At 46.0% G+C, this 18,448-nt stretch overlaps 1 protein-coding gene across 1 annotated transcript in view; it reads right to left on the bottom strand.

Moving 5' to 3' along the window:
* The window catches only part of CACNA1H (calcium voltage-gated channel subunit alpha1 H), a 257,431-nt gene that overhangs the window by 56,149 nt on the left and 182,834 nt on the right, over positions 1 to 18,448 (bottom strand). The window lies entirely within an intron of this gene.

Genomic DNA, 18,448 nt, shown 5'->3' with positions numbered 1-18,448 from the left:
CAAGTCTCATGGCCAGTCCCTGTGAGTCTTACTGGAAACACAGAATCCCAGCCCATTTCTGGAGCAGCTGCAGAACACTGTGCCCCATATACGGGCCTAAAGACCTAAAGCTATACAAAGGAGAGGGCTTGTTCACTGTTGCAAGATACAATCATCTAGGTGAATGGCTTCTAAGGCTTCTATTTGGACTTGCATTGGTGAGGCTGTTTTTATTGCACTGACCCCAGCAGAGCTTTATGGATACTGTTATATCCAAAGCAGGACCACTGTCAATACAGCATAGCTCTATTCATAGACAAACAAAGCACTTCTCTTGCAAACATCTCTTAAGAGAATTAGGAAAACAAATACCAGTGAAAGTCAATAGGATCAATGGTTTTTTCTCCCTTGAGACATTTATCTCCTTTTGGAAATTGTCCCCCAAAACCCCCAAGATGATTTTTCCTTCTGAAGTCCTGGTTAGTAATGTACAGCAGATTTTGTTAACATGACAGCAGCATGGCCCTGAGTGTCAGGATTCCCTCCAGGATCTGCGTGGGTTTCTCTGAGTGTATGAGACTGCATAGAGCTTAAATCCAAGAACTGATTTTTCCATTCCCCTCCTCTATCACCAGCGCCAAATTACCTTGGGCTACAATCTTGCTTTTCAAACAAAGCCTTAGATGTTCCTTTCCTGGGAAGCGCAGCAATGTCTGCCCAGCACCCAGGCTCCAAAACGTGGCACAGCTGGGACAGATGCAAAGGTGAGATGGGGTTTGCTCGCTTACTGGAGCTACTCCCTCAAACAGCACCAGGCTCTGCAATGCGCATTTCTAATGCTCAAGGCCTGTTCCTTTGGAAAAGAAAATGAGTCTTTTTCATTTCCTCAGTGTAATAATATTGTCTAGGAAAAGGTGTTATTTTCATATCTGACTCATCTCTTGATTAATAATAGCTTCCTTCATTCCCCATCCGTCATTAGACAGTGTTAAAAGTTGGCAGTTTCTTGGGGATGTTGTTGCATTATTTAAGGCTCTGAAGGGAGAAGACCATTGTAATACTGTGGCACAGCCACATTTAACTCCACGCTCTGCAAACCGAATCCTTGGCAACTGAAGGAGAGGGTGAAAGAGTTAACTCGACTGCAGAAAGAGCCCACACTACTATAGGCAGTGACAGTCTGTGGGCTGCTAATGAACCATCATTCATAGGCTAAATTACTTTATGCAACAGACTGTCTTTTGCTCAACCATTTATCCAGGAGAAAGAGCACTAAGAGCCTCAGTCCTCATGATTACAATCCATATACACTAATTGCTAAGGGACACCAGGGGAAGGACTGTGCAATTCTCAGTTTAGCCTCTAGCAAGGGGTGGCCCAGACGGCTGCACAGCGCACCTGAACAGCACGATCACCGGGCTGCCCTCCTCACACCTTCCTTGCTGCAGGGACGGCGATTCCCTCCCTAACACCAATCAGTGCTCCTCCGTGCTATTCCCTTCCCTGACGATGCCGAAACAACCTGAGTAAAGGCCTTCCCTTTGCAATGAAAACACAGCTGAAGAAAAGGGCTGCTCTAGGATGGCATCTAACCAGCTCCCCAACAGAGACTGAGCCTGAAATAGCCCCGTGGGCTTGCAGGCGCCTGTCCCGCTGTAAGCCACAGCAGCGACGGAATACCACGCTTGCAGTGTCCTCCAGCTATTTGTCAGGAGCAGCGTGCGGCTGGCACGTTCCGCTTCCCCTCAGCTGGGTTTATACAAGGGCATTCTTAACAAGAAGAAAAATAACTTGCTAAATTCTTGCGTCTCTCGGCAGCAGACTGAGGGCTCCTTGGGACAGGGTGTTCATGGCAGGCCGAGGATGGCTCGTTAGCGTGTTGAGGCTGGGAAATTAATGACACAATCATCAGCAAGGAAGACGCAGCTTGGGCAGCTCTGGAAGGACAGAGCTGTTCCGTAGCACTTTCTGCTGGGAAACATAGAGAACCTGCCCATTGCGTCCTACAGTACCTTGTAGTCCGCGATACAGCAGCAGTCTCATCCACTAAAGCAAAACTTAATTCAGAGTTCTCAAAGTTCACCTTGCTGCTGCCAGATGTGCTGCCAAGAGTCACAATTTTATCATGAAAACTGGGATAGCTGGTGATCATTTCAAAATCCCTAATCCTGGAGTTATGTGAATATGGCAAGACAATCTCAGGAGTCATTACCAAAAAAGTCAGTGTCCAGCCTGAAAAGCCTAAGCTGAACAAACTTAAAAACAGCCTCAGGCAAATAAAAAGAATTTGTCAGTTGTTATTCTCTAAAATCCCATGTTTTCTAAGCCTACCCCAAGATTTTTCTGTGGCCTGTTGAATGCATGGCATTGCAACCAGTTAATCTGCCGGTATCATTGCTTGAATTGATTTGCCAATGTCCTTCGACAATTGGGTGTCCTCACTGCTTAATCTCCAGCGCCATAACTTTTGCTTCAGATACGAGTTCAGAGAGTGCAGGAGAAAAGCCGCAGCCATCTCTCAGGGGAGGGGAGAGAGGTCACAAGGAAGAGGCACAGGAGAGGACAAGGAGGTGGCTCAGATGCTGTGATGAGGAGCTGATCCAGCAGATCGAGATGACAGGGGGACACCCGGGCACGGCTGACGGACAGCAGGCTGACATCGCAAAGCGAATTGTGCTTCAGAGATCTTCATCATCCTTTAGTGATCATATTTGGTGTGAGGCAGAACTAATTCGATGACAAGGACTGCTGTAACGTGAGATGTTTGGAGCACAATCCTGCAGTGGCACGGAGGCAGGACCCACTGGGCAAAGACAAGGATGGATAGCCCTGCATGCTGGCTAAGCTGCTGATGCGAGCTTTTGTATTATTAGAGTGGAAGCTGAACAGCAGATGAGCCAAGCATCCAGTGATACAGCCTTCAAATGTAATTACCTTCTTTCTGCACCAACTGGAGCCTAGAAAACAGCCTGCCATAGATATTTTTATGGCTTATGAAATGGTTTGTTGCTTAGAGCACAATTCATTTCCCACTCCTCTCACTCCCTGATGAGCAAAGACCTAGGAGGAGGGTCAAAGAAGAGACACTTGAAAGCCAAGATGGATTTGGCCATTCCCCTGGAGTCAGCCACTAGGAGACACTGTTGTTTTGTTCAAATTTAAGCCAACCCCAGAGCAGGAATTTTTCCAGAAGCCTTTTTCTCTGGGGGGAAAAAAAAATAGTTGATTTGCTGAAAACAAAACTTTTCATGGCAAGGTTTATTTTTGTCAAACTTCCTGGCTGGAAGAAAATGAAGTTGCAACAAAGCTTTAAAATTGCTGCAATGTCTTGTTTTGACCTTCTCAGAAAAAGAAATTTCAGGCTTTTTGCTTGAGATGTGGTTGTGTCACGAAATGCAACTTCCTTTCTAGCAAGGAACGGTTAACAAACAAAGGTTGGCATCAAAATGATGCACTTCCAAGAGAGTAGTTCTAAAGTGGTATTTTTTGCCAAATACTTTGTAAACCTTAACAACTCTGGCAGGGGAAACTACTTGCTCACCATCGGGCTCCAAACTGCATCAGTGAAAACTTCCTTTTTCAAACGACAGCGAGAGAGCATGACCCCTCAACAGCTTTGGATATCTCCACATCTTTTGCTGCTGCGATGATTGACCTTCACGTTGGCCCAGGTTTTCAGAGACAGGACAGGCCAAAAGGAACACGGCCAAATGGCAACCACGCGGCATTGCACGAGGCTACAAAACGCTCAGGAATCCCCACAACGGATGCGATGAGGGAGATGGTGGGCAATGCTGTCACGCTGGTACGAGGGTCCACAGGGCCAGATTTGGAGGCTGGAATAGGAACTTCCAAGCTGGAGACAGTCAGGAAAAATGAGCATGGAGAGTGGTTTAACCCACAAGTCCCACTGGCAGGTTCCAGGTGATGCTCAAAAAAGGTTCAGATCTGAATACAAATTTTACAGATTTCAGATTCAAATGAATCTTCATACTCTGGCTGCAGGAGCAAGTTTCCCATCATTCAGGAGAAGGGCAGAAACTGTATGGGATCAATTTGTAAGATTTCAGCGTCTTTGAATATCAATTTAAAGTAACAGTTAGCCTTGACTCCAGGCAAAACATGTCCCAGGAAAGCACAACCACCTCTGCTCACTTTGAAGGCCATATTTATGCTGTGGAATATTTCAGTGATTCAAAACAGTGTTTTTATTAGGGACAAACCTCAAACATTTCAGCAGTTCATTCCGAGTTCAGATAAACAGAGGAAAAAATCCCTTTCAAAGTAGTTCGGGTCTGCAAACCTCGGAAGACTAGTCTCTTTCTGAGAATCTGATACTTCTGGTTTTAGCAAAACGTAGCACAACCCCAGAGCCTTCCTGGAATCGGGAGAAATTCAGTAAAAGAGAAACCCATAATGGTCAAACTACCAGAGGATGAAGAACAGGAGCAGGACTTCGCAGCCTTAGATTCTCTTTGTGCAGCTGAATTACTGCAGTTCTTCAAGGAAGTCACCATCTCTTTGTGCCTCTCTTTGTCCTCTCGCCCATCTTCTACCTTGTCTCTTTTGATTGCTGCATCCACAACCACCTATTTTACCTAGCTTAGGTTCAATCACCAGCAGGATGGCACCATGCCTTGGCTGGGCCACTTTTTTGCTCTGATACTGAGTAGAAATAATCATACCTGCATCACGCTGGAGAAAAGGGCTGTGAGACACCTGGTCCCTCCTGCTGAACGAACAGGGAAGGAAGTTTCCAGAGCAAAAGATGTGCTTTGCTGCAGAAATCCCCCCCAAGCCCAAAGCAGCCATTTGACTCCTCCTGAACAGGGAGAGCTGAGGCTGGCAGAGACGCAGAGAAGTGGTAAACAAATCCAGAACATTTAGTCTCATAAACATCCTTTGCACTTATGTTGTTTTTTTCTCTAGTCCTGGGCCTAAAGCTGTCAATGGGATTTTGAACGCTTGTTTATGTTGGCTTTTCTGCTTTATATTTTGAAGTTTGGTCTGCAGAGACTCTGACCAGGAAGAGACATAATGAACTGTCAATTTGCACTTTGCTTCTGGACACTCCATATTTTCTCTCTTCACCCCATTTTTGAGAGATTGTTATTTTCCAATTAGCAGTTATTCCATTGCAACAGATTTCACCTGTCTTCAGTCTCTGGCATCATCCCCATTTCACAGAATTAAAAACCAAAGGGAACGCATGAGAGAGGCAGGGGGCAGGGGAGAAGGCATTCAGGCCAATTAAAATGAGGTGGAAGAGGGAAGGAAAATCCAAACCACGCAACTTTTTAGACTAATAAACCCAACCTATAGCAATTAGTGCAATACTGGATAACTCACCCAGCACTACTTTTTAGTATGTTCACAGGTTGCAAAGGCATTTGCGAGCTGTGCCCAGGGACTAAAGGAGGGACCGCTCCTGATACTTCCTAGCAAAGATCCAATAATGGCAATGCACAGAACAACACCCAGAAGCAGCAGACCTAGCTTCAAAGACTTATTCTCCCTCCAGCACTTGTGCACAGCCTGCTCCTCCTTCTAAACACAAGCTCCTGCCTTCCAGAGGCCAGGCACTGGTGTCAGCTGTGGCTCTGCCTGATCTATGGTAACAGGGTGCAGAGGCTCTGCTCCACCCTACTGCAAGGAAACCTAATTATGGGGATTTTAAGATCCACTTCACACAGCGAGCCATACGCAGGGGCAGGATGGGAACTCAAGAATTTCTACTTTTCCACTGAAGGCCTTTCCAAGTGGTGTCTGCATGCTGCACACATACATGGGTGACATCAGGACACCTGCGGCCTCAGTCACGATGTCACCAGTTGCAAAAAGGCAACAGTCCCAAAAAAACATGCAAAGGGATACCAACCGCAGTGCAATTCTCCTCCTCTCACAGTGGAGGGGGGAGACGGTGCCTTCTGGCAGCTCAGCCTTGCGCTTCATCTTTGCATCTCGTGATGGACATCCGTGCTCGCTCATCCAAGAGGAGAACCAAGACACCGCAACCAGCCACCCTCCAGGGTCCACCCCCACCTCAAGATCTGCAAGGTGGAAGGAAGCCCTTTGCATCTCCAGTACACATTGACTGCAGAGCACGGAGCTATACTTGAGCCGGTTTTTCCTCTACAGAGGGAGAGTAAAGCCTGCTTGCTTTACTCACTGAGCCATGCAGAGCCTCCTACATAACTAATCTGTTTAACTGATGGATTACTGGGCTCCATATTACATTTGTAGGGTTTACGTGCCACTGGGAAAGCAATCGTGAGATGAAAGCCAGTTTTCTGGGACAGATTAAAGCAATGGTTTGGGAGGGATTAGACTTTTTTTTAATAAGAAATAGTGTTCAAAAATTGTGGAAAATAGCTGAAATCAGTTTGAAGCACTGGCACTGCAGGAGGGGAGCAAATCAATGAAATTGCTAAAGAGAGCTCAAAATTACAAAATATTCCTCTAACTTTTTCTAAAAAACTAGAACATGTATGGAATGTGTGTATAATACTAACATTACAGGCAGACTCCCACTGTGCCAGGCAGTGAACATCAGTCTGCAACCCTGGACCCGTGTGCCTTCTGAATACAGGATGAAGGGTTGGATAAAACATTGCATGGGACTGTTGGAGGCTGGGTTTAACCCATCCAGAAGGCACAGAGATCTCTAACCCACAGCCTGTCTCCTTTCTTTCCCCTCCTTGGAGGTGGCTGATTTATCCCGGTCCTCACGGCACCCAGAGGTCCCCTCCTCCCCCCGCACCACAGCTCACCTGCATCCAGAGTGATCCCCAAATCTTCGCACTCTTACAAGCTCCAGCTTTGTATTCAAAACCCTCAGCTGTGTTTCTTGCACACTCACTCCTTTGAAAACTTACATCAAGCACCAATGTCTTGTCTGTATCCTTTTCCTATGGCAAATTCAACTAAAGGGGATCTTTAGTCTCCTCAGCTAGGCTCTGCTCATGGGTCAGGAGCTATAATTAACAGTCACATTACAGGCATTTTGCTACAGAGCAAATTTTGGCCAAAGGACACAAAGACATCGGCAGCACTTCCCTGCCTGGGCGCAAGCTCAGACGCCTCCGAAATCATCCCAGCAACCAGACATGGCATGGGACAGGCCCAAGCTGAAGTTTCTAAATGCTTAATGGAGCATGTAGGAGAATCTGTCACCTTGAGCACCCCAAGACTATTAATTATCTATCCTGTCCAAAACAATGTAATCAGCCATTCAGCATGACAGCTGATGCTCTACGTGCCGGCATCTGGGGGCTGGCCTCTTCCCTCAGTCACAGCAGGTATTTATCATCCAGGCAGAGGAACTCTGTCCTGCCTCCCCCAGACACTCCCCGCTCTACATGTCTGGGACAAGAACAGCCCAAATATCACTGCAGATTTACACTGGGATGCCGAAACGATGCAGTTAGAGGGGCCTGCGTGTCCCTCCCCAAGCTTTTGCCCAGCCTGCGCGGAGGCTGAGCACTGGTGACCGCCTTATTGAAAATAACGGCGCGTACCTCAAACCCCAGCAAATAAGCAGCTCAAGGCACTACAGACAGACGGCGAATTTCACACCTGAATAACAGCAAGAGCGTTGAGGCCCACGTGCTTCGGGAGTGTCTGCGAGCTCTGTCAAAAGGCAGCCCTGGCTGGGCTGGGATGTGGAACACATTTCACACACCAGTAACGAAACGTAAGCGCGTAGCGTGGCTTAACTGTAACAATAAATATGAACATCCCCTGGTCCAGAAGCGGGCGAAGGAGGGAAGCTGTGACAGCAGGGACTCAATACTGCAGCAATTATATGTAGAAGAGACAAGGCTGCCTTACACTCTGCAAGCTGTATGCTTGTTTTTATTTACACCTATTTCATTCTAATGCCTCTGAAGCTGTTTGGGAAAAGGTCCTCTTTGAGGGAGTTTAAAGAGCCAGAAGCTCGCAGCTGAAGCAGAGAGCCGTCAGGGAACGTAAGTGACATCTTAGAAGACTGCTAGCTTCAAAATGTGAAGGCTACTTTTTGACCTTTATTTTTCTCCCCTTTGTTTCCTTGTCAAAGACCAAACAGAATAATTCTGGTATTTCTAAGGTAAGTAAAAAAACTAACCAAACAAAAAAACCCCAAGCAATTGAAAACCTGGCTTCTTTCCTCCTCTGCATTCCCTGCCCTTGAAAAAATATGAAGAATAATGCAAGTGGGCCTTTCAGTTTCTGTATTGAAAATATTTCCTTTGTAAACCATTTTGATGTAGTTTATTTACTACAACATAGGACTCTTACTGTCTTAAAATCAACTTCAAACCAGTTTAGTCAGTCTAGACTATTGTTCAAACCACGGAAATTGCCTTGCCTTCATATGATGTAACTTCTCTTACTAGAAAAAAAATGGTTTGGATGGTGCTTTCCCATGCACATGAGCGCAACCGAAAGTTATTTATGCTCTCTGGCCTTGGAAAGGGATCAGGGACCTGAGCCAGGAAGCCCCAGCTCCTAGAAGACTGCCCTGGTCACCAAGATGTTCGCTATTCTGAGGTGCCTTCTGCCCTGCGTTTGATAGCCAGACACCACAACCTCTCAGAAGCAAAAGCCCTTCTCAGGAAGGGTTTAGCTGTCATTAATGTCTCTACTAAAAGCTGTGACTTCGATGAGTTTGTGCTTGCTGATGAAAAAAAATGTTTTGCTGAGAGATTTCCAAATGGGCTCTACTTAAATTAGGCTGGAAACAGAAGAGAGATCTCCTCATGCCTGCTGATGAATGTTCACTCTCCGGCTTTGGAATGAAAAATGGAGAATTTATTCTCTCAGTCACCTCTACTCTCAGATTTTATGCCTTCCTCTAAATGGGATCCTTCACGTGGAGCGATAACAGTTTAATTGAAGATAGGCGATGGTAATTTTTCCTCCTTTCAATTGACCTACTTGATCTCCTAATGCTCTATGGGATTGCTTTTACCTCTCTGCTCCGTGGCATGAAAGTCACTGCGAATAATTACTTACCCAGCTGCATATGGCCAGCCAAATGCAAAACGTGCTGCTCCTTTCTGGAGCTGCAGATAGGGCATCAGTGGAGGAATGGAGCAAGCTGCATACAAGTGTGATGGACTCCGGCATTAAAAAAAAAAAAGCCATTAGAGTTAATGTTATCCAGCAATGACCACATACCAAAGTCATATACTCTCTGGGATTCTTGTGTGAATCCTTCAAGTTGACTTGGTATCGACTCCTGGCTGGGAGTGTTTTCTACAGAAGAAACCTCGGCTGCCACACTTACATCTCTTGCAACAAGAGCTACAGATCAGAGCATTTGTTCTTTGGGATAATCAACTCCACCGTAGCTTCCTTAGGAAGCTTCCCAGGCAGAAGGCCCCACATGGCACAACATATTTGCAGTATTTACTTTCCTGTTTCTCAGTTTCATTCAGCAAAATGTGATTTCATTTAAAGTGGCATAAACGCCAAGCTGGATTAGATCAATTGCTGTCTTGTCCACCCTCAGGAGGAAAGGACCTGGGCAATCTGAAATGCTATCAGCAGTAGCACACAAAATGAAAGCTACTATTCTTGAAAAGTAGGCCAATTGGCTGGATTATATCTTGATGGAGGATCACTTGGTCTGACAGATGGCAGAAAAAATAAGCCTTAAAATGAAAAGAAAAAAAAAAATCCAAACCCTATAAAATACCCACCCCAAACAAGGCTAGAAGTGCTCAGGTTTAGTTATTAAACAAGAAGTCACAGGAGGAAGGAGCCAACTCTCCAGAGAGCAACCAAAGATGAATGCCTCCAGCAATACACCAAGAGCACTGTAATAGCTCACCTGGGGAGAGATGCTCGAGCACGGACTCTGCAAACTGGTCATCTCTGTCAGTACTAATACACTGATTAGTTTCATTGAAAAAGAAGAGAAACAGAAATATGCCTGACCTGCGGACAGCGAATGACTGATCATTCCTCCAGTGCTGGGTGCAAGTGAGGAAGCGCCTGTTCAGACTGAGCTTGGTGCCGAGGGGAGCCACGATCACCCCTTCACTCTCAGCAATGCCGTGACTGCAACCTCGCTCAGGAGTACGCGGGACAGCACATGTCCCACAGCGCATCAGGAGAAGCCTCTGGCAACTTCCCAGTGTTTCAGGAATGGACCTGTTGCTTGTACCCCTTCCTTCTTCTCTTAAGCAGCTGTTAAATGTGAGCAGGCTTCTCTCTACGAGCAGACTGCCATCCCACCCCACATCGGCTTAGTTCCTTTAAGAGCCTCTGGCCAAAAGCCAAGGAAATTATACAGACTGAATCATTCCCATCCATATGCTGGTGGAGTCCTTCAAAGAACCAGCAGATCTATGAGGCGTGACATCTCTTAGCAAGGCCTGTGTTGACTCTCATCCAATATATTTGGCTTATCCCTTGCCATAAAAAGTTACACTCACACAAGGAATTATATTCACACAATCCCTGCCCATTGCGAACCTTTTTTTTCTTGATCATTATCTGTGCTGAAGTCAACAACAAATGGTCAAAAATCATCAGCCTAATGCTTGAAATCAGCTTTGCTGGCTAATCACAAAGCATGTATTTTAAAAAAAAAATATGCATAATTCATACTGATTTTTTTTTTTTTTTTTTTTTTTTTTTTTTTTTTAATATTTAGGCTGAAAATACCTTGTGTTCCACACCATTCACTAGAAAGAAGAGCTAGGGTCTATCCTTCCCTTCTAGATGTAAACTGAGTCACAAGATTTCAAGAGCTGGAGGATTTAAGAAAAAGCATACAATATCGTGAGACATGCTATAAAAGGATAGACACAACGTGGAAATATGCTACAGCCCCTTTCAGACAAAAATGAACACAGAGGCTCTGCCTCAAGGAGCCTGCACAAGAAATCAAGGTTAATTGTTGTTTTTCTTTGCTAAAATCTTGCAGCCAAACTACAATTGCGTATTTCTGACTGTGCATAGAGGTTACAGCATGCCCATTGCAGGCGGCCCTGACAACGTCCATTAAAGGTGGCAGGAGCATGAACATCGAGAGAATAAAGAACCGTTTCCTAACTCTTTGATTGTACTGCAAGAGGCACCTTTAGCAATGATTATATGATCTTTATCCGCATCCAAGCAACAGGCTTGCTCTCTGATAACAGAGAGATCAAAGGCCTTTGGGTTGTCATTAGCAGGCAAACTCAATAGAAGTTGTTTACTTCACCCAAGCTAATGGCACTGGAAATATTTAATCAAAAAATGGACACACTCTCTCTATTACTGCCAAGATGATTCAGAAGGGGCCACTTAAATCTATTTTGTCAAACCATTACTCATCCCTTGCTAATAGACCTTTATGGAGAGTCCCTTTGAAAAATGCGCATTCATGATTTGCAGGCTGTGTACTGGTATTAGGAGATGATGCACATCAAGAAAACATGATAGAGGACTGCTGATGGGAAGAACAATATGGGGAATATGTTTAGTCTGTATCTGACAAAGACCTTGACTTAGTCATCTTTCAAGCCCAAGGAGAGGAAACTGAAGTGGCCTATTGGGGGAAAGAACTTCAAGGAGAGGACAGTTCTTCAGAAAAATTTGAGCAATCTGCCGTAATTGACATCTGAGTGTTAAGTGGAAGAAGGAAAGATGGAAGATGAGGAGAGCTTTTCTCAGGTTCGGGGATCTTGGGGGTAGAAGAAGAAAACAAAAATGTTGGGTGGACATCAGGAGAAAATTTGGTGGTGTATCTTACAGAACAGCGGGGTGTTGCCTACTTGAGCCTTCATTCTTGGGTCACCAAGGAAAGGTTCAGTGTCTACAATGAGATGCCAAATGTCAGGACTCCCAAGCTCTTTTCCTAGCTCCTAGACTAATGTCTAGTCTCTCACATGGTCCCAAACATACATCAGACATTTGGGCACAGGCAGTTCTTTAAGGGCTTTCCTCTGGGATGTGCAGACACTTTCATTAACCACAGACGTTCAGCTTCTGGGGTTGTCTTAAAAAGATATGAAACCACTTATGACCCTGATAGTTGATCCTGCCTTAGAGCAAGAGGATGGACTAGGTGAGTTAAGCTCTATCTACTGTGATTTTTGTGACACTGGACCAAAAAAATCCCTTGGGTTCTTAGGATCCAAGCCACTGCTAGGGGTGGGTAGCTACATCTTATCCCTGCCCCATTTTAGCTTTTGAGCGTGCGGAATACAGGCATTCAAACTCAGAAAATTTAAAAATAACAGCTACAATCACTGTCATCCCTCCTGCTCCCTGAGACACCAGCAGTTTGTTTTGCTAAGGCAAGAAAGGACAAAAGAGGTCAAAAAGGAACTACAAGACAGAGCTGCCCTTCGGCACAGTCACATCACTTGGACAGGATATCGCACAAAGTGAAAGCTTGGAATTACTGAATGTGAGCACAAACCAGCAGGAGAGCTCAGCAACTCTTGTTCCTCCTCACATCAGCTGTTTGTATCTTACAGACAGCTATTGGATTTTCACCTGGCAGAATTCCTCGATTTCAGAGGAACCACCACTGAGTTTGGAGATAGCCCAGTGCTTCCACATTTTCACCTTCTTGACATAAAAGCCCAATGAAATGAAATGGTATTAAACCACCACCAATATTCAGAGATGACCAAGGAACAAAATTCACAGAAAATAACTGTGCTGGCTTTGCAATGTGTTTCTCTTGGAATATTTATTTTTAATATTGGGGGAAGAACACAAAAATCTGGAAAACAGGGACTTAAAAATGAGGAGGTGACTTTTCATTGCATTTTTCTCATTCCTTTTGCATGAAATACGCCTCACCCCCAAGCATGCCCTGGTTTGCAGTATGTTCCTATTGTTATGGGAACAAAATGATTCAGGAACAAAAGTTTAGTCATTCTGATTTTTTATAATGAAATAAAATCACTGCTAAAATAATGACATTCAATTATATTAGCCCTAATAACAGTAGTACTAATTAAAATTATTGTAATTCACTACTACTACGAGGCTGCAGTGCCAAGCTGCAGAAGAGGTAGGACTGCTGAACACCTGAGAGTAGAGACTGTCTCCCCAAGCCAGTGGAGTGGGTGTATTTGGTTTTGGAGGTTGTTAGTTCAGCCTTGGCGTGTTGGGCAAAGGGGACTGTTAGGCTAACAGTAATTACACTGCTAATGGCAACAATAATAACACCTCTCAACTCATCAGCACTGATGCCACGAATGCCAAAGCGACGCAATTATGCGCTGCTGTCATTTCAAGCGGAGCTGCGAGGCAGAGAAAAGCAAAGGTAGAAGAAGCAGCACACTCCTGATTTATCATCTTGCAGCAGTTTCGCTACAGAAGACGCTTGGTTCGGGTGAAGAGCCGGGTAGCCCTTTCCCTTCCTCCTCCCACATGACACCAGGCTGCGCCTGGCCCTCGTGCTCTGCGCAGGCCATGCTATCCTCTGTGCTGCCTCGCCACGATGCCCCCATCCTGATCCCACGCCGTGGGCAGGAACCACGTCAGGAGAAACCCTCCAGGCAGAGGAGATGAGCTCTGGCTCCCTGCACCGCCTGCTCCCCCATGACAGCAGCGGGGCAGCGCCCGACCGCTCCGCAGCCCTGCTGAATTGCGTGGCTCTGCCAACCCGCTGCCCACATCATGCATTCACCTGGGGCAAATCTGTCAGACAGTGACAGCTCAGACAATTTGGAAAAAAAAAAAAAAAAAAAAAAAAGCATTTCATTTGCAACCTTCCTCCATGCCACATTCAAGCTTTCCTCCTGGCAGCTTTTCACAGCCCTGCCACGGCTCTGACTAGCAGAAGCGATGCTTCTCCCGCAGCGAGAGCCATGAGGAACAGGCGCACAGGAAGGGCTGCTCCAACCCTCTGCTCTAACCAGACCTCGCGGCTACGCCAGCCGCACCAGGGCTTTGATCCAGCTCCCTGCCCTGGGAGCAGGGCCAGCCACCCCCTGCTGAAGAGGCAACCCCAAGAATAAGCCAAACTGATCCATATCCTCCAAACAGCTACGTCAGTTCTCATATGAAACAGGCAACGCAAGGTTTTATTTGTAGAGAGTGGGAGTGAAAGAGAATTTAGATGCAATCTCCAGCGTAGTGGCTTTAATAAACTAGTAAAGCTAAAACAACCATGTGCAGTGAGCCCTTGAGAAAGCAACTGAGCTCGCAAATGTTTCTGCCCTGATGGAAATCCTCTCCATGGGTTTCCAAAACAGATAGATCACGGTGAAAGCTGTCAAATTATTTTATTTCTTAGTCCCCAAATATGTCGGGGGGTGGGGGATACACAGTGGATCTCAAGCAATTACTTGCTAAACATCAGGACTTGCTCAAATGCTCTTGCTTGAGAAGGTGGCGAGTGTTTCCATGGCAATGAGCTATTGCCTTGGTGACTGTGGACCTGGGCTGGTGCTGCTAAACCACTGCGACCTTTGGACATCTGAGCACAGCAAGGAGTTCCTCCTTGGCTGTCTAATGATGTTTTTTTTTTTTATTTCTGAGTTCATCCCCATCTACAAGTTTGCCTTAGGTGGCTGTGCTAAGACAGAGAAGCACCCTCTGTTCGTGCCTGCCTCTCTGCTACCCAACCCAGAATTAACTTTTCTATCAGTCAGGTGCAAACCAACCCTAGGTCCAACCCTGGCTACTCCTGAGCAGTGCTGAGCCTCTATCTATAAACTAGAAAATTAAGCAGAGGAGGCACAGGGCTTCATTAGCCCAGACATCAAAAGTACATTAATCTATATGCATTTAAACCTTTTAAGAGAGGTCAAACTGAGAGGCAGTTGTTAACACAAGGTGAAGAAGTGAGCTTGTACCTGAAAAAGCAGCTTTGCACACAAACAGGTATCCTCCTAGGCAATTAGTTTACCTAGATTTCTGTGGAAGAGTAAAAAAATGCATCTGTGTCTCCCTCGAAATAAAATTCAGATAAACTTTGTGCTATCATAAAAGCTTTATCCTGGGCTCACATAGCAGAAAATTGTTGCATCTCTGCCTTTGAGAACTTCCACTGCTTTTCTTCCTAACTTTATTGTTGAAACACACACTTCTTCCAAGCAACTGACAGTCCGAAACCTGATCGCACTGAACCATTACATTAGTTTCGTTTTAAATTTGCAGAAGCCCTGCACTCTGCAACTCCAAAGTGGTTTCTATGGAGATGCTAAAAAAATGGAACGGCACCTTCTGGGTGCCAAATTCGGCACGGCAAAAACTTGGGTGAGCAGCAAACGCTGGGCGAGAGGAGCGTATTAGAGACCCAGAATACGACTGCCACAGATAACGGGGGTACGTTACTGCTTTGGCTGACAGGCGTTAACCAAACTGCCACGCTGCGCTGAGTATCATGCAGAGTTTAATTAAGTGCAGGCAATGGGGCATTAATACAGGGGAGGACAGCCTGCCTGATTTCCTTACAGCGTGAATGTGATAGGGAAAAGGAGGGACGTGAGCATTTGCCGGGCAGAAGCGATCCTCATGCGTTAAGAGGTTTTTCAGAAGAGCACTGGAGCTGCGTTTGGCTGCCTCTCAGAGCAGCTTTATCTCCTTAATCTGCAAAAGTGGGCAGAGGAGTCCAAATCTTGCAACTTCCTACACAGTCTATTTTAGAGTCTTAGAAACAAAACCAACACACAACAGGAAGGATGCGATTACTAGAAATATGTCTGAACTCTCCCACACCCCAGCCCCATCAGTCTTGATGGCTTCACCATTTGCATCATGAAGACAGAGCTTTCACATCCCATCCCATCTGTACGGTCCTGCTGGATCAGAGCTCTGGTCTGCGCCGGTGCCCATCTCCCTCAACACCCACGCTAGGTCCCAGTTTGGCTCCGCTCTGCTTTTCCCAGGCACTAAGTCGGACACTGGAAGGCCCGTAGGCACGGCTGAAACGTCACGTCTTGCGTTGACACAGCTACCCTGACCCACACAGAGCCCAAACCTGAGCGCAGTGACCCGAGAGAGACACACCCACAAGCCCTAAAGCTCTAACAAGACCTTCTATACCAAGTACACTATTCCCAAGCATATTTGATACTTTTCAGACCAAAGTTCTGTTTAAGCCCAAGCCAAAATAGATTTTGTCTTATTTAGGCAAATCTCCATTAAAATCAACCAGCCAGGGCTTCAAACTTCAGACCGTGCACACACAGGAGCAAGGAATCATAGAATGCACACAGAAACAGTGGAAATGTGGCGGGGGACACACACACTGAACAGCACGGCATGCTCTTGCTCTTTGGAAGAGATCTTTTCCTCCAGCCACAGTAATCAGGACATCTGTTTTTAAGTGAACACACAATAAATGGTATGGAGCATTGTCTACCTCCTGGTGAGCGGTCACCCTGGGGATTTGAACATATGGCTGCATCAAGTCTGGCTAGTGCCAACCTGATTCTTAAACTATTAAACCATCCCCTCAGGCTCTTTATCCTGTACTTTCTGTGTATATTGTACAAGGGAAAAGAATTTAATTTGGGGTTTTGAGAATTTCAAACGAGGATATACAATTAGAAAAGTATTTGCTTCAGATGATGATAAATAACCCTGGACTGGAGAACCTCAGAAAATATCTGTTCTTCACTCCGGTGTGATGACACAAAGTCTTCTGCAGCGCTGTTTTACATGTTTTCCCAAAAGCCCAAACTTGTTAACCTTCATTTCACTGCATGTTTTCAGAGGAGTGACTGCTGCAGCCATAAATACAGCACTCAGATTTCATGCTATAGTTAAAAAATCAAACACGTATGAAACCCTCTGCTATTACACACCGAATAGCAAGGGGGGGAAAAGGAGTGGGAGGAAACCCATAGCATTAAACCATTTCTGAAATACAAAAGGACTTCGGCAAGCTCAGGTGGGAAACATCCGCTCCACTGTTAGCTGCAGGGTCCGTATCTGTCTGTTGGTCTCAGCCTGCCTGTCCATCACTCACTCACAGGTTAAACAGTCTCAGGAGCAGGGAGAATCTGTGCATGAGAAAGGAAGGAGGAGCAGAGGCACGTCTGCAGCCATCAAACTCCCCACACTACAGGAAGGGAGGGATTCCTGCTCCTTTGGGGGGGTATCTGTACATGCTGGTACTCTGGTAGGGTGGGATGTAAATAACGTAATTCCAGCCTGAACCTTAGGAGATCCCAGTGGCACCCTAAAGAGGGGAGACAGCTAGGGAAAGAAGAGCGGGGAACAAGACGACGAAGGGGAATGCTTTTTTGGACGTCTCTGAAAAGTGTTTTGGTGGGTTCTGTTGTCCTCAGAGGAAATGGGGAGCTGTCCCCCCACTCACCTCTGGCTCTAGAGGCTTTCAGAGGCATCTGCAGCTCCTAATAGTCCTCAGCATAAACTGAAATTTCTGGCATTTAATCCCCCTGCACTTCCACACTCTGCAGTTCAGTCCCTTGTACTTTGGCAAACATCCCCCGATACCTGCCAGCACTCCAACATACCGTATTAGTAGTTCTGCTTTAAAGACATTAAAGATGCTGATCTCTTGTTTTGGCAGCTGCAAGAGACCTTAGCACAAGTGAGAGATCTTCTGCAATATGGCCCCATAACACAGGCCATTTGCAAGGAGATAATTGCCCGGCAACCCACGCTGCTTTCAGACGTTCTGGCTGAAACTAATTTACACAAATGACTTCAAACTGTTTGCACTCCCAGGCAGCAGTGACCGGAGATGAACAATGCTGACATGGTTGATGTTTTGCCTCTGAACCCTTCACGAAGAAAAGGAAATATATATTTCCCATATTAAGCAGCTCCCTGCGGTTTGATTTATTTCCTCTTATTGATTGGATTTGGGGCAGGTTGGAGCTGTGAAGTTTCTGCCTGGATTCTGGATAGCACTGAGAGCAAGGTGTACCTGGGGAACACAGAGCCAGGGCTTTGTTCCCCTGGTCCCGTCACCAAGCTCCAGGTAGAGCTCCTAGGAGCAGCCAGCACACTCTGGCTTCGTAAACCACCTCAGTCCAAAGTAACTTTGAAGCACAGACAAGTCCATGTATAGTCATGCCGAGAGTCAGAGAACTACAGGATCCGTCTGTCTGCAGCAAAGTCAATTCCCTTTGGGGTGTATAAAATAAATAAAAGACTCTGCTGCTTTCTCTAGGGGCACTATGGTAAAAAGTTTTGGATTTGTCCGTGCATGGGACAAGGACAGGACAGGGAGAGAGGAGGTATTAATTTGTACAGGCATCAGGTGGGAGAGAAAACTCCTGCGAAATGCGTTCACTGGGGGAAAGAAGCCAAGTGGTCTTCCTGCCCCGTCCTCCTCGGTGGCAGACTCCCTGCTCTAGCAAGCTTTACCATTGATGCTACAAGGCCTGGGCACAGAGTGTTTTTCCCAAATTGGGAGTCAGGCTGTCTTTAAGGCTGTAAACCAGACAGAGCAAACAAAAACAGAGCTTTAAAAGAATGCATGCAGGCATGCCAAGTCTCCCTCATTTTCGAGTAAGAGTCTCACTCCTTTCAGATGCGACTTTCTTCCCCCACC

The sequence above is a fragment of the Pelecanus crispus genome, chromosome 11 (assembly GCF_030463565.1).
Source record: "Pelecanus crispus isolate bPelCri1 chromosome 11, bPelCri1.pri, whole genome shotgun sequence".
NCBI lineage: Eukaryota > Metazoa > Chordata > Aves > Pelecaniformes > Pelecanidae > Pelecanus > Pelecanus crispus.
The sequence above is the reverse complement of the archived record's forward strand: the minus strand, read 5'-3'. Positions and strand labels throughout refer to the sequence as shown.